Source organism: Anas acuta, chromosome 14, assembly GCF_963932015.1.
Source record: "Anas acuta chromosome 14, bAnaAcu1.1, whole genome shotgun sequence".
Lineage (NCBI taxonomy): Eukaryota > Metazoa > Chordata > Aves > Anseriformes > Anatidae > Anas > Anas acuta.
In genome coordinates, this window is record NC_088992.1 from 1,039,403 (window position 1) to 1,052,609 (window position 13,207).

Genomic DNA, 13,207 nt, shown 5'->3' on the forward strand with positions numbered 1-13,207 from the left:
AACATATGGGCTGTGTTCCTGCCCTGCAGAGGGGCGTTGCTGTGTGCAAGGCTAGATCCAGGTGGACGTGGTCAGGACACTTCAGTAAGGATGTGAATGCTGTACATCCAAACAGCTCTTGGCAAGCTGCGTCTGTGTGCATTTGTCAAAGCTGATGTGTCCTTCAGAAGTGGCTGTGTCACTACGCCAAGTCAGTGCTGAACGCGATGGAGCGTGTGATGACAGGCAAAAATACGGATGAGCACTGACATACATACGGGCACCTCCTGGTTTGCATCTTCAGCTAGAAGTACGGAAAAATGCTTTAGATTAAAAATGCAATGTCTGGAAAGGTCTGTAGCCTCCAGGCTCCTCTCAGCCCTGGTGGTGATGAACTGGTTTCTGCAGAACCCCACGGGGAAGGGGAGGAGATGGACAGGACTGAACTGAGCGGCAGGGTGCAAGCACCTGCCCTTCCAGCAGGCTCCTGCCTCGGTCCCTCAGCTCCCCAGGAGGAAAGGACACAGAAGGGAAGAGCGTTTCTGGAAAGGCTGTTGAAATATCCCTGACTTCAGTCATGCATATTTATGAATTTGGACTTAGGGTATCGCAGCTGGAAAATTGATAACAATGTTCTAGCAATGAGCACTGTTTACACAAACAGAAACACAAATGATCAAATATCCAATAACCTTATGCAAAGCAGTTTTAAAGGGAATATTTTTTCCTAACAAAACATTTTTTAAGGTTTAACTTAATCTGTTCTCTTCAGTTACTTTGTCTCTTGGGAATAAGCACATTAAAACAATGACAATCTGAACAAGCAAGAAAAGGCATTATAGTGTCATTATCAATACAAACCAACTTAAAATGCTTCCCATATGTAGAGGAGAGCTACAGCGTGATTGCAAACAATCTCTGATCACTTTTTCAAACAATGCTTAATCTGTTCTATAGCCATGGCTCTGCGGAAGCTGCATCTGCAAACAAAAATTACAGTATGTAACTAAAGTTGTCACCACAGCTGAACAAATAGATTCTAGTTAATATTTCACTTATTTCTCTGTTTTGGAATATATTCAAAGCCAGGACACAACTTTCAAATGTCTTAATCACTGGTTCTTTTTCTGGGTTCCTCCACACAATGTTTCCCTGTGCCAATTGCTCATGAGCAGCACAGGATGGAAACACGACCCTGGAAGGCCAGAATTCAGGCTGATGAAATCTGGGTGCAGGAAAATCCTTCTCCCCCAAGGTGATGGTTTGTTATAAAACAGTACAGCGGACACCCAGAATATGGTACCTGAATTTGGTTGTGGGATGTCTCCTGCAGGGCTGCATCCTGCTGCAAGACCTGAGCTGATGCCAGGCTTGGGGGAAAGGGGAGACATCCTTCACATCCCACAGCAGTTTGGGTTCTGAAGGCAATGCTTCAAACGTGATGTGAGGAGCAAAATGTTAAGAGTCCAGAGCTCCTTAACCTCCCCGTTCAGAAGCAGCAATGTGAACTTTCAAACATTTCCCCTTCTGGGGGAGAAGGTGGCTGGGTGTGTTACCACACGGTGCCCTTACTCTGGTGCTGCTCTCTCCAGACCCAGTAACAAGGGGAAAAACACACTGGCTACAGTAAGGAAGCAGCTGTGAGGATGCAGTGATGTCAAGTTGCTTCCATATACAGTCTTGTAATGTTTTTTCATGAAATATTCATAACTCGTCCCATCCCCATTAGCACTTCTGCACCTGCCGGAGCTGTGGAGCAGGAGCGGTGCCGTGTGCCCTTGCCTGCTCCGCTGGTGCTGCACAGCCGCTCCTCCCCGGTGCTCCCAGAAAACACAAATTAGCTGAAACACCCCTGGCTACCGCACAGGCTGCTCAGTCAATGTCATCTTAACTGGGATAATTACGGAAAATACTAATTATCAGTAATGGGTGGGAGGTTATGATTTCTCGTGCTCTGGGAGATCCCGAGAGCCCTCCGCACGTCAGCGTGGCTGCCCTGAGGGATGAGCCTGGGCACTCCCCCCTGCAGCACCCCTGGGAGCAGGACGAAGGGGAAGGGTCCCCACACCCTGGGCAGCGCCACTGCCTTTTGGGATGGGAATGGCATCTTCTGAACACTGCGGGCCCTAACGAGTGCTTGGGGCTTGTTTGCATGCAAGAGGAATGAGCAATGGCAGCAGGCATGAGGGAGGATGAATGAACCCAATTATACCTACACCTGCAACTGTTGTCTTTGCCCTTATGCCATATGCTTGCCTTGTCTTTTGTGGGAACCTTCTCTGCAGCTGTTATTGCCAGGATGTAAATGTGAAATGCATCAAGGACAGGTAAGAGACCAAGATTTATTTTTGCTGGTCCAGTCACTTGGCCACAGCCAGCCCTCAGAAATGCATTCCCTTGTTAGCAGTAAGCCTGCAGGTGCACAGAGTTAACCCTTGGGGCGTGTTGCTTTCCTCAGCAGAGAGATCTCACCTGCCTGCAGCTCACTTCAAAGCCCTTCCACAGATTACGGGACATGATGCCAGAGAAATGGTATGGAAAATGCACACAGGTGCTTCATGCAAAGCACTGATCTTTGCATGAAAATCAGTGCTGTGTGGTGGGTGTGAAGTGGTTCACTGAGGGGCAGAGGCTGAGCAGAGCCAGGCACAGGCTGCGCTCCTTACCATGGGTCTCCTGCTCTGTGTGCAGCACCAGGCCTGGGGGAATCAAAAGGGCCACTGGGAAGGAAACTACCAGTACAGAGAACGAGGAGTTTTAGGCAGAAGTAGATGTTTTCAATTTAAAGCTACAAGGAAAAGAGATGAGAACATGGGCACGTGTGCATGCACACATGGAAAAGAAAAAAATGACAAGGAGAGAAATAATAGCCAAAAGTAATTTGTTCCTAACCTGTTAAAAATAAAAATAGCTGGTGAACAAGTTCACTACGTGGACCATCTGCATTTCATAAGCATAAGTTAAAATCCTGACACCATCTGTTCAACTGGAATTTTAATACTGTACCAATATGCCAAACCACAATTACGTTAGCAAGGACAGCAGCCTCCTCATTTACCAGCAACTCGCTGCCATGCTTTAATGAGACGGGGGACTTAAAAGCAGCCAACTGGGAGCAAAACGAAACGGGCTGCTTGCTGCTGCCCCTGGCGTGGGGCGGGCAGGTGGTGGAACCCAGGGAGCTGCCCTCACAGCCACAGCGTAACCAGGTGATTTGGGCAGGAGTTGAAGGCTAAAAAGCAAAGAGAAGAAAGCCTCCGGATTGTCACAGTGTAATTTGTTCGCAGTGCCAGCAGTGCGTGTGCCATCCCACAGAGCTTGCTGCCTCGGTGAAGTCCTTCCAGAGGAGAGATCCATCATGGCCCTGATGGGGTCCGAGGCAGCCGGCGCCGTGCTGCTTGTCATGGCTCGGAGCTTGCTACCTGCCCCGCAGCCGCCTCTCCGCCTGCGTCTGTTGCTGATGCACCACGGAGATCCTGGCTGGCACTGCAGATTCGGGTTGAGTTTGAATTTGATGGCAAATGTAAATTTTGTGAAGTGTCTAAAGAAAACCCTCTTTTGATAAATGAGCCAAGCGAGATTTACACCATCCTTTAACTAATTAGTCCTAGGGAGGCTGGTGAAAGCCTTTGCAGAGTTTTTATTGGTTCTTGTGGGGAAAAAATCCATTGAAAAGTGGAAATTAATATAGCATCTGTCAAGCCTTCTTCAGTGACTTTTTTTTTTTGCTTAGCAGTAGTCTATAGTTACAAGCCATACATCATGTTCTGTATGTCTTAGGATCAATTTCTTCAAGCAAGAAACTTAGAAATGCGTTCCTTTTCCACTATAAATGATGTAAAATGAAAGAAACTGAGGCAGGAGAGGTGAGGAAGGCAAAATACTGACAAGTGAATAAATCTTAAAGACATAACACAAACATTTTTTCCTGATCAATGGAACTATATAAGCATGCTCATGAAATTTAATTAAGTTCTGCGCCTCAAAGAAATCCATGTGCAATAGTTCAGTGTAATTATTTATTTACTGTCTGCCATGTAGCTTTTAGCTTTCATCCAGAAAATGATCGGTTTCTGCTGCACTTTTGTGAGCAGGTGCACAGCAAGGAGGCAGCAACTTGAATGGTTTTTGGGAAGGTTTCCTCTCCTCTCCCAGCCTGTGTGTCGACTGCCTGCTCACGAAGAAAACCTGCGGCTGCGTTTAGGCACACTTCAAGTACGATCTGGTTTGTATTGAAGCCACCAGCACAGGTTTGTTTCTGTATGTGGACTCCTGCAGCTTGAGGCCCTGCACCATGCTGGCATGCAGCACTGTGCACATCCCCTGCTCCCTGCCCCGTGGTGCACAGAGCCCTCGGTGCTCAGCCCACAGGGGGATGCTTCCCCTGCTCGCAGAGGACCAGGACACATCCTGCACCACATCCTATAGCAGCAGCCCCCGGGGACATGCAGGTGCTGCCACCGGCTGCATGCAGCAGCCCAGGAGGCAGCCAACCTCTTGGCACAGCACACGGATGTGTGGGTGACCAATCCCATCCAGCCGCTGCTTCGTGCCCTTGTTGCCTGGGCGAAGGGGGCAGTTTCACTATTTTCCTTGAAGGCTGAGATTTTCAGAATCTGAAGAGGTATGGATGTCACGTTCCTCGAGACAAAGCAGATGACTTTTTTATCTTCTGTTTTTATCTTTCTGCTTTTGAATTGCCATGTTTTCGTGCAACAATTTTTCCCAAAGGAGAAGATGTTTAGATCCAGGATTTGGTTTCAAACCCCACAGGGGTTTGAATCTGTCAGTTTGGATTGGGTTTCCACAAACTCATCTCTTTGTAGGATGCAAATCTGTAGCATTGCATCCGTTCAGCTTGTTTCATCTGTAACACTAAGCCCAAAAGAAGAAATAGCTGAACAGTAGGGGGTCCTGTTTGGGAAGGAAATGAACAAAATCCAGTTCTGCTGCCAGCAGATGTGGATGCTGTGGATGCTATGGAAGCCGTAGCTTCTGCCTGTTTACATCCAGACCTTAATGACTCCCTGATCTTTGTCTGGGCTGGCAGAGGTGCCATGGCCTTGGCAGAAACCCCCTGGGGAATCAGTGAGGAGCACAGCGAGCAGGAGCCTGGCCTCTCCCCAGCAGTGGGGATCTTGCAGAGGTGTGGGAATCCTGCCCACAGACCCAGCGGGCACTGACCTTTCAGTCCCTTTGCAACAGACTGCAGCTTCTGCCTCCACCTGGGAGAGTCTTCAAAGCAACTGAGTCTTTAATCAAATCTTTACTCAAGGAAGCATTTTCATCAGCATCCTTATTTAAATATTCTTTGTCTACTTAAAATAAGGGAGGCCAGCTTTCTATCTGCAGACTCTGCCCTGGAAGAAGGGAATGAATTATTCCTCAGGTAATATAAGTGCATTGACTTGAGAGAATAGAGGATTTGTTCTCCTGAATGCTCACAAATGAATGAAATCAAGCACACCTAGGAACGATTCCTGCCCAGCTACGAAACACATGCCTGTACATCCTGATAGCTGTGGTTTCACCAGAAAGTAACAGCACCTGGGGCCTGCACGTGGTTTAGGTTAAACATCTAAAAATTAAAAAGTTTAATCAAGCTGTGGGTGCAGAACCCCTCTAACCTTACAAGGGTTTAAATGCCAATGGCAGGATTGAGAGAAAGTCATCCTATCCCAAAATGCCAGGAATGGCAGAGAGGTAAATTGGACAGAAAAAAAGCATTCAGGTTACAGCATGTCCTGAGAAAATTAACGAGACTAAAGGAACGCACCTTCAGGAAATTGTCAGCGATATCTTTCAGATACTGACCTATCAAGAAAGCACAGCTGTACTTAAATAAGCACACTGGATAAAATTATTATATGAAATAATGAGATATCTTCCATAACAAGTCTCTCAAATTAGCCAAGCTGCACGGGAGCAGCCACTTTTGTCAGTGGAAAGGAGCCTTACAGGGATAATGCCCTGCAGAAATGCTTGGTCCTTCAGCTGCATCCTTACTGAGCTCATCAAAGCTTTTGCAATTAACCTGAGGTCTTTGTATTTACTCTTCTATCTATCAGTATATCAAATAACATTACATGTTATTAAAAATAATGGGGAAAAAATCTTACAAAATACAGTACTACTCATGCATAAAAATGATATTACAACTGATCTGTACTGGGCCATTAATTCAGAAATACAATTTCCCCCCTTAATTCTACAAGAAGGTACTTATTTTTAAGGAAGATTTGCTTATAATCTAGGGGTAAACTTTTTTTTCCCACAGTTATGCTGTGGTGTTGTGCTAAACAACCACCAGGCGCTCACTTGAGGACCAGTTCCCTGCACAGGCTTTGACAATGACCTGACAGCTAAGAGAGAAACCCAAAGAAAGCTATTCATCAAATTCCTCCTTACTGATGTCTGCATGTTAGAAGCGCGGAGACTTTATGTTTTCAATGAAGCATCTCATTTTTTTCGGCAGCCCCCGCCTTCTGCTTTGATGCCCAGCCTACGCTCAGTTGCCATATGACACCACGCTAAGGCAAAGACTGCAAGAGAAAATTCTAATTGGATATGAAAGCTCCCATTACCAATACAGGTGTTACATTTAGTTTAACTGAAGATCAGTAATCACGTTCTCCTATGAGTATGCAAACAGTAAATTTGTAAAAAGCCGCCTTCTCTTTCCAGGCTTGAGCTTAGCCTCTGTAATCCTTCTGTTCCTATATGGAACAAAATGTTCAACTTCCCCACGCTACAAGTGAAAACCCTGAGCTGAGAAAAAATCAGCTCTTCGTAGGAGCATAAATAAACATATTTTCAAGCTCTCTGATGGCATGCTCACTCAAGCTTTGCTCTGAGATTTTGGCCTTGAGAATATTTAAAGTGCAAAATTCAGCCAAAATCAGCATGTTCCACCGGGTTCTATTTCAGCCTGATTTAATTCTGGTGTAAAAATATATTCTGATTCAGTTTGATGGAAATTCAGTCTGAAGTTCTTAAAATAAGACTCCTCCAAAATACGCAGGGAGAGAGAACTTTTTCTTTCGGTTTGGCTCCCAGGCCCTGGACGAAGAGGGGTGCAGGAGCAGAAGCACCACAGCCCTGTCCCCACATGTGGTTGGAGCTCAAACCGGAGGCAGCGCCTTCATGCTGCTCTTCCCTCTGGAGTACTTCTGGGCTGGGACGCAGTAAAAACTCAGATTCATGCTCTTGTTTGAAATTAAAGATTTGGGTCTGCTGTACTTTTTTTTTTCCCAACCAACTCCAGACCCCTGTGTCTAGAGCAGGGTTGGAGGGGTTTTCAGATGCAGGCTTAACGCAGGCAGTGTCTCTCCACCGCGAGGCCAGGCAGGTGCCGAGAGCGGTCAGAGCTGGGGCAGTCGGGGGGTGCGTGAGGCCGATGTGCCTGAGAATGGTTTCACTTAATATGGGAACAAGGATCCTAAGAAGAGGGGGAATCGAACAGTGATTTTCCAGGCACCCCAAATGCTCTCTGGAGAAATATGCACTCACTGCAGGGGAATCATCTCCCTGGGGGCTCAGCGCTGTGGTGAGCTCAGGGCTCTCTGTAGGGGCCCCGAGGAGGCAGCAGGGATGTCGAGGTGCCGGGACACCCGGCCTCTGGAGGCATGGGCCAGTGATCACAACTCCCGCTAGCCAGCCAGACCCAGCGTTTGTTCAACCAAGTCATTTGTACACAAGGTTCTCACAGTGGACTACAAACCAAGGCAGCCAGGGGTTTCTTCACTGCATTTTGGGTAAGGGAATATTTTAGCTGCCTTAGCAGCTAATCAATAAGCTCCTATAAATTGCTAATCACTGTTAGTAGATTCAGAACAAGTACTAAAAAAATTTTAACGCCAGTAGTTTATGAACCAGCTTCCTAAGCTCATCCAGTTCTTAGAGCTGCAGAGTGCTCACACCAACGCTCAGCTTACAGACAGAAGGTATTTTACATGACTGGTAGTCGATACAGAGCGGTCAGCGGGATCACACTCTAATCGAACAGTTTATATTTATGGCTATTTCAACAATGCTCATAACCAGCTATTGAAATGTAAAAAGTAGTATCACAATTCCAGGCTTCTCACTTTTTAAAAAATATTATTGGAAAACTAATGTAACAAGATAATTTGACAAAATTAAGGAAAACAGCCTACACAGTACTCTGATGTCCAGTACGCTGCTCATCCCTATTTTATTTGTCCAGGTCCTACTAGCAGAGATAAAACCAAAGGCCATTCACTCCAAAAGAAAGTTCTTAGGAAGGTTTTAGTAAGGGCCAGTAGCACCAAAATAAAAAAACAGCCTCCCCTATGACCAGTACAGGGCGATGTTATCTGCTGTAAGCTCAATTACATCATCAGGTTTAAAACTCAACATCCATTGTTCCTTAAGATTTACCCTAACCTCGTGCACCTGAAGCATTGGGTTAACATCAGGCTGCGTAACAGTGGCAGAAATGTTTTATGTTGTTCCAGTATTAACTTGAGCATGCCTTCTGAAAGTAGCGGGCTGAAATCGCTCACGGAAAATTCATTGGAATGTCCAATTCATTCACCGTTACATTTTGGACACAACTTAAGAAATTCCATCAAGTCTAACTCCTGTCTATTTTCTTCCTTTATAAAAAAATGGGTTTGAGTTAGATTCATAAAAGGTTACTGCTACTCTTTTCAAAGATGTAATTTAGATTTTGCTTCTTGTCTCTATATTTACTGTATGTTAGACTTGAACTTGAAAAGCCGAAAAAAAGGAGAAGAAACTGAGAAAATGTTGTGGTTACAAATTTAAACAAATCCAGGATGACTTGAAAAAAAAAACCTGCTGCAAGGAAGTGTTTGCCTGTATATACAATATGTTGCTGATATTCATTGAATGGCAAATATCTGTGTTATGTTTTCTTATTTACACTCCTTGCTCTTTCTGATTTCTTTTTCCCTTCGAACCATCACTACATTTCAGCAGGTTTTAGAAAAGGCCTGAGCCCATCAGATGGAGCAAAGCTCTGGAAGACTGGCTGCTGGGGGCGATTCCTCCCTGCTCCGTGGAGACCAGCCCAGTGAGACTGAAATATTTTCACCTCTAAGCCACAACCCCACGTGCCGAGCTGTCCTCCCTCCAAACCCTGCGGGCACAGGCTTGGTGCCTGTTCCTCATTTGCCCTGACAGCAGCTCAGGGCTGTCTCGCAGGGACGTCTCTGTGCGTTACAGTAAGGGGACCAGCCGGTCCATGGAAACATACTGTGGGCTCTCACGCACACCATTCCTGGAAAACATCCAGCTCCAGAGGGGTTGGGCTGCAGTTTAAAATACAGCGATAGTTTTCCTAAATGCCAGCCCTGCAGCAGTGGGCCTCCCAGTGCAGAGCCAGTACTCCCAGCATCTCCCCATACTGCACTGGGCCTGCACAACCCTTCTGGTGGCTGGAAATGACAGGGGAGTCCCAAAATCAGGCAAAGGCCAGGCCTGTGCCTCTTCCAGCAGGGCTCACCCTGCCGCGGGAGCTCACGGCAGCGCAGAGGCCCTCTGAGCACGGGCAGGTTCGTGTTGTCCTGGCAGGAATCCTGCCTGCAGCGGAGGGAGGACGTGCACCATTAAGTTGTACTCTGGAGCGGCAAGATAACAGATCTATATATTCATGTTAAACATCTATATTGAGCACTCGGGTCGATGAGGATCCTACTGAAGGGATACGGAACGCCAGCCAGGCCGTGAACACCAGGTAGTGACAAAGGCCAGCACACAGCGGCCACCCGAGCTGGTGCCCAAACGTCACTATTCGTACATCTCTACAATGCAGCCTGAGCCCTGTACCCACACAGTACACTTTTTTTACCAAGCTTTGCTTCAGTTACCCACTGAGCTGAAGATTTTTAGACTAATCTAACAATCAGATTTGACGTTATTGGTTTCCAATAAATAATAGCATTTTTCATCTGTGGAACAACTCTAATCAAACTGACAGCCTCTGCAGGCTTTTCAGTCTGCCATGACAAAGTGGGAAAGCATCACCCATCGCTCAAGTACGAGCAGAAAGCTGGGAGCAAGGTCCTTGTGACTCCGTGAATACGCTAACAGACCTGGCTGACCGCGCTACGCCCCCACCATGTGCAGACGAGCATCCTTGTGAGCGCTCCGAGTTTTGGTCAGCCAGAGGGACCGGGTTCCCAGACAGTGACAATACCTGGAAACAAACATCTCCTGGCTACAGGAAAGGAAGACTGCATTATTCATCGGATTAGATTTTATTTTGTTATCTCTTAGGTCATTTTTATCTTCACTGATTTAAAGCCAGACAAAACAAACTACGAGAACATACAGGTCTATCAGTTTTAAGGTACAGGGAAATTGGTGGTTTCTCTTCTACATCTAAGCCTTGACAGCAGAGCTGTAGGTGTCACTACACAAGAGGGTTCATCTTGTTAGGCAAATTTCTACCACGCAGTTCATTTACAAGTCAGCGATACGCACATCAGCTCAGTCTCTTTTAGCTCTGCTCACACATACAGAGGGGCTGGCTGCGGGCGGCTGCGTTATTCCCAGGGGATTGTGTTGTATGGATGACACCAGGATCGCCCCAGGGATGCATGTCCAGTGAACGGCCAGCAGAGAGCCCTCGCAGAAGGTATCACAGCGTTGTGGAATCATACAATATCCAAGTTGGAAGGGACCCACAAGGCTCATGGAGTCCAACTCCTGGGTCCCCAAAGGATTGCCCAAAAAAATCAGACCATGTGTCTGCTCAGCTTTCCTTCTGCGCAGCCCCAGCCAAAAGGTCTCATCTGTTTAACCCAGAACCTGAAATCTACTTCAGAAATACCTCAGCCTCCTACCAGCAAGTGACAACGACACCCAGCCAGCATCCTCGTGAAAGAGGGAGGGGAGGAGGCCAGCAGTTAGCACTGCCGCTAGAGCCAGTGGAGGCAGCACCCGCCTTTCAGCAGCAAGATCCTTGTTGGCTAACCACTGGCTATTGGAGCTGCAGGGCCAGGATTGCCCCACGGTGTCCTTGGAGCATTTGTAGATGCTTAAGCTGCGACCTGCGCACAGATGTGAAGTGTCTGGTGCAAGGCGAGGCTTAAGCGCTCCAGGCCGGTTGTTCTCATTGCCTCACACTTGCTCAGACTTTGCAAATGGCCCCAGGAAGGGCAGGGACAGGCAGAGCTATCTCAACCTCCATATTCTGTTCTGCCAGTGAACTTGAAGGAGCTTTTCTCAAGCCCTCTCCACCTGCCTGTTGTGGGGAAACATTTGGGATAAATTGCAGGCTTGACGTCTCTAACAAATTCTCTTGGTGTAGCTGTCAGTACCCCCATCTTTTCCCTAGTTCTTTCCCTCCAGATTGTGTGTGAATTTTCTCACCCTTTCCTCCATCTGTACTTCTATATTTGCTCCGTTTTGCCTAGTGTCTCTCCTCTCCCCCTCCTTTGCTGCTCCAGCTGAGCAGAGGGCACCCGGCGCCTCGTGCTGCGAGCCGTGCCCCTGGCCGGGGAGCCACGCGAGCAGAGGCAGGGGCAACCACAATGTGCTGCAGTCAAAACCTCCCCTCTGCAGCAGGGACTGTTCTGAGAGCCTGTTACAATCCCTGCTGCTGAAAAGCAGAGAGAAGGGACGTGCCACGGGGTCCTGGAGGACAGTGATACCCTGAGGGGCTAAAATGCATCTTCTCCCCATCGCAGCCCACCCCACAGCCCCGTCACGCTGCTCCCAGCTGTTCTGCAGACACGTACACGCAGTGCCCTGTCGCTGACCTGCTGCCCGAAGCTAAGGCCTCCTCCTCCTCCTCCATCTCCAGCCTGTCATCTTGCACTTCTGGCACCCACAGCGTGCACGTGTAGGACGGTCACCCACAGTCCGGGCAGCTCTGCACGCCTGGATCCACGCGAAAAGGGCTGGTGTGTAGGTTACGGGACGTGGTGAGGGAGAGCCTGCTTCTGGCACTGCAAAGCCAGGAATGGGGCCAGGCTACAGAAGGCTGATCCAGCCCATATGCTTTAACACCACCACCACCGCCACCCCCCCCAGCACGCACCAGATGTTCCCCTGTGCGTCTGTGATTCATCCCATTGTAGAGGCTGGAGACAGCTTAAAGTGAAGATCTAAGCAGAGGCCACCACTCTCTTCAAAATCGGAGTGTTTGGGGTGGGGTTTTACTTCAAGATCATTGACAAAACAGGAGGGAAAACCACTAAAGTGTTCAATTCAGAAATCCAACTGTAGGTAGTAGTTTATTTTTTTTTTTTAATTTAATTGGCACAACAGAAACTGAAGGGAAAGAAGATGCATGAGCGGAACCCCCATCCCTCCCTCCCCTCGTGCCCCACCTGCGAGCAGGAACACAGGCTGCAGCTCCTGCCCACCCACCACACAGCGACTGCGTTTCAAAGAACTGCTTAATTATGGGCCTAATGGCTCAGCACAGCCCGTCTCCAAACCCTGCTTCGCCTTGGCCTACTTGAAGCTGGAGCGGAGCCCAGCTGCGCTCCCAGGATTGCACTGTCATCCTGTGTGCGGGCTCTGCAGCCCATCTCACCACCCACTCAGCAAAACAGCTGCAGGTTTGCTGTTCTGGACGCTTTCTGCGTGCCCTGCATTTCGGGAAAAGCTCCTCCACGGAGAACACGAATCTCCCATTAGCCTTAATAGCACCTAAACTTGAACAAGGGGATAAACTATCATACAATATTAATCATGCAACGCTGTTAGCAGCACGCACTGTACCCATGTGAATAGCTGCACGGTTTACACCCCCATCAGCCCATCTGATCTACTTCCAGAAGGATTTGTACGTGAAGAATGCTCTTTATCTTCATGCCAACCACAGCTATTTACCTTCTGAGGAGTATTTGGAGCACGCTGTGTATTTGGTGCATCAAAACACTGTTTTCCCCCCTGTTCTTCCTCCTTTGGGAACAGTCATCCCTTCTCAGCTCTCAACCCCCGCAGCCGTGCATTTCGCAGGAGCTACTGAGCTGCTCTGTGACGACCACCTTTGCATCTGCCTAACCAGTTGGTTTAGACACCGCCCATGTTTAGGACCATTAACCTGATTGCAACAGCTTGATGAATTAATGCTAATATAGACACAGTTGGCAGCTTCTAATTAAATAATTATGGCTAAACAGCTGCAGAGAAGTTGTAATATTCCACTAGAACGCCAGATGTCAATTTTATTGGTCCTCAAAGTTTAAAATGAAAGCCTTTGGGAGGTTTGGGAAGGGGCTCCTTT

General features: G+C 47.7%; 1 protein-coding gene and 1 long non-coding RNA gene across 4 annotated transcripts in view; one reads left to right on the forward strand and one right to left on the reverse strand.

Annotated features, from left to right (window-relative positions):
• Window positions 1–13,207, reverse strand: part of KCTD16 (potassium channel tetramerization domain containing 16) — a 66,961-nt gene that overhangs the window by 49,494 nt on the left and 4,260 nt on the right. The window lies entirely within an intron of this gene.
• Window positions 986–7,090, forward strand: LOC137864239 (uncharacterized). Its single transcript, XR_011101390.1, has 2 exons — window positions 986–2,511; window positions 3,267–7,090. It is a non-coding gene; the product is annotated as an uncharacterized lncRNA (long non-coding RNA).